Below are 3,558 nucleotides of genomic sequence, written 5' to 3' on the forward strand. Positions count from 1 at the left end.
TCTAAAACATGCCAGTTTGGATCAGCCTTCAGATTTTTAGGGCATGAAAGATATACAAAGAGAGTACCCCAAAATATGTGTGAACACATTTAGGATAAGTCTGTTTACAATTACAATAAAAATACCTTCAACCTTCATATCTTTCCATTTTCAGTGAAAAACAAAATACCCTAATCAAACATAAGATATTTGGGGCCAAGTTAGTTCTTTGTAAAAATAATTTGTCATGTGTTGATCAACTTTTAGACCAAACTCTTAAAAGCATTAAAAGAATTGTATTTTATAGTTGTCAATGCATTCATGTTGGTTAGTAATAAGTGAAAAAGAAAAAAGTGTAGAAACAAAAAAATCTCAAACTATCCCAACTCCAGAAATAAGAAATTTTCAAATTAAGAAATAACATTTGTTGCTTAGAAAATAAGTACTTTTCATCTCAAACTCACTCTAAATGCTTGTATGATTCAATACCTAAGAAGACTCTAGGTCAATTATTTCATAATATTTATAGGATGATACTTCTCTGGGTAGGCATATTTTACACAACAGCTTCCAATTAATGCTGGAAAAAAAAATCACTTGATAATTTAATCACAATTAATGATTGACCGATTAATGGATTAACAGTTTTCTCAGTAATTTAGATGGCATAGATCCAATTAAGGGGACAAGAATTGCTCGATGTGAAATTCTGTCCATTTGTAACACTAAGCCAAAAATTTGCAGATACTCCACTCAGATTACATGTTTTCATATACGTAATGTGATCAACAAAAAAAACAGGTACAAATGTCGAGCTTTCTTCTTTTCTTTCTTTCTTTCTTTCTTTCTTTCTTTCTTTCTTTCAGAGAAGCTCAATGATTTTGGGGGTTGGTTAGTACAATAAAGAGAACACAGGGGAAAGCACAAAATGGCACTTAACACCACTGCCAGTACTCATCTCATTATGGTTATAACTAAGGATAATATTACCTTTTGTGTTATTTGCTTTTCTTTAGAACATAAATCAAAGCCATAAACTTGAACTTGAGGAATATACACAATAGATACACAACTTAATGCAAAATACTTTTCATAAGTAACCTTACATTTTAAAATATTGGAAACTGAATATCTGTGCTGATTTGTATTCTGACTTAATGGAACAAGAGAACAACATTCAACTAAGGTGGTTTACACTGACAATAAAGCTCTTAAAGTTAAAAATGTCTTCCTCTCCCTTTGTGCTTACCACAGGCTGCACAATGTCCTGAGAGGATTCATTATGAGAAAAATGGCAATCACAGCTTTAAAGACCTTGCTTTGGAAGGGACTAATGAGAAAGCAGATTGGAAAGTGAGACTTCATCTTTGTTCTCAAATAAGTGGTCTTAATTTTTCTTATAGAAAAAGTTTAAATCAGTTTATTATAAATATATCTAAACCATTAATTTTTGCAGCTTCCAGATAAAGTCCAGCACTTAGTTTATACAAAGTCTATGAGAAGAGGTCAGTAGGGATCATCTAATCTTAAATTGTGACATCATTCATTCAAGTCCTTGGCATAATCCCTCGCCAATAAAAGCACAGCATGCTTGGATATGCCACTGGTGATCTTTAATAGAAGTTAATTTCAAAAACTGGGAGATTTCTGCTACAGTCATTCATTCTTTAACATCTTGTTTATTAGCAAAAATCAGCAATCCAGATTTCCTTAGGTCCTCATGGGCTAACATTTTATAGAGTTCTTCTCTAGTTACAGAAATTCTTTCTCTGTCTGTACTGTCTACAACAACAATTACAAACTCTGTGTTAGTATAGTAAGTGTTCCAGGAAGAATGAAGAGATTCTTGACCACCAATATCCCACATTAAGAAACATGTTTTATTAATCATTATTTCTTCGATATTACTTTCAATTGTAGGTGATGTATGTACAACTTCATTCATAGAAAATTGGTAAAGGATGGTAGTTTTCCCTGCATTATCCAGCCCAACAATGATAACTTTGTGCTCCTGGTGATTGAACAGTCTCCATATCCTGGTGAAGAGAATTCCCATTCTTGGGCAGCGGACCCCCCTCCAGCCACCCTGGCCGCCTGGCCTCCCCTGGCTCAGACTGAAGGGAGGAAAGGAACACGCCCGGGGCATCATCCCCTGCTGCTGCTGCTCCCGAGCTCAAGCTCGTGGCCAGCTCGCTTCCTGGGAACCGGAGGAAGCTGAAGCCCAGGACGCCCTGCTGTATGTGAGGCCCCAGGAGAGAGCTACTTTTAATCAACCTTCCCAGAAGTCCCACTCAATACTTCTGTTTTTATTTTATTCTCTAGAATTAGTCACAAGACAACTGCCTGCTCTAATGAAGGCTAGGAAATACTGCCTTTTAGCTAAACCTTGGGTTCTATTATGTACAGAAAAGGAGATTGATGGCAACTGAGAGCAGAGTCTCTCCATGGCTGTATTCTTGTATTGGGGTTTACTATTTACCACATGTCCCTTATCTTACACCTTGATCTCCCCAAGTACAAAATCTTTACTTATTGATTTCCACAGAATGCCACACTTCTCTCTGAAAATCTTGACTGGTGGTTTTGTTTGTTTGCAGAGGAACAGCTATGGTCAGCTTGCCTGGCTTTGCCACTCCCTTTCTAACCACAAGGGTCCATTCTGCATCAATGTTCTCAGAGTCAGCTGCATTGTCCTTGGAGGGCAGGCACAGAGGGCAGGACTTTTTTATGCTCCATTTCAGTTAATATTGTCACTTTTTTGTCAGCATCTGAGCTGAAAATCATGCCTTGGCTTTGCAATATTTTGATACTTTCTGTGGCCAAAGGATGAGTGGGTGGAGGGTCTCACTGTGTACTGAAGTGTTGGCAGACTATTGCTCATTGGTACCAGGTACCATTTCTTGCTGCTTCTGATTTGTAGGTTGGCCACCTCTTCCTCCCCTGGTGGTCCCCTTCTGCCATGTCTAGACATAATCCCTTCAGTGAGTTGCTGCTGCCTCCATGAAAACTCCCTCGGAAAGACAAGCCCTTGATGCTCTACATCAATATCACATCAAACTCCATGGGTTTATTACTTTACTGAAAGATTTGAGTAACTGTGTTGAGTTCCAGGTAGATGGTAGAAAATGGAAGCTATGTTATAAAATAGAACTTTTCCATGGTCAAGGAAGAACCATTTAAGATACTCAGTCTTTCAAATGGAGCCTTTCTCCATTGCTTGTGTGTATTAAATTCTTTCTTGAGAGTGATTTTTCTCTGAACAGTGATGTTCTCTGAACATCTTTGTAGAAACCTCTTCTCCTAACCATAGGAACTGGTTTCACACCAGAACCTATTCCTATCCTGATTCCTCCAGCAGTTCATTTCTCCTTCTCTAAAGTACTTTCCAACACTTCTCTGGAAAAGGATAACATCTGAGAGAGTTCATTGTCACCTGTGACATTCCAGGTCCCACAGAATGATCCAGAATAGATCTCCAATGTTTCTCCAAAGGTGTGGATTTATTCTGATTGTTTGGTAGATAACTATACCCTTTCTACAAGATGCACACAAGCATACGCATATATACACATGCACACC

The 3,558-nt window shown here is 37.7% G+C and overlaps 1 pseudogene; it reads right to left on the reverse strand.

Annotated features, from left to right (window-relative positions):
• Positions 1-1,487: 1,487 nt before the first annotated feature.
• LOC132692871 (ADP-ribosylation factor-like protein 5A pseudogene) lies at positions 1,488-2,076 on the reverse strand (annotated as a pseudogene).
• Between the last annotated feature and the right edge of the window lie 1,482 nt (positions 2,077-3,558).

This window comes from Panthera onca, chromosome B1, assembly GCF_046562875.1.
Source record: "Panthera onca isolate mPanOnc1 chromosome B1, mPanOnc1 haplotype 2, whole genome shotgun sequence".
Lineage (NCBI taxonomy): Eukaryota > Metazoa > Chordata > Mammalia > Carnivora > Felidae > Panthera > Panthera onca.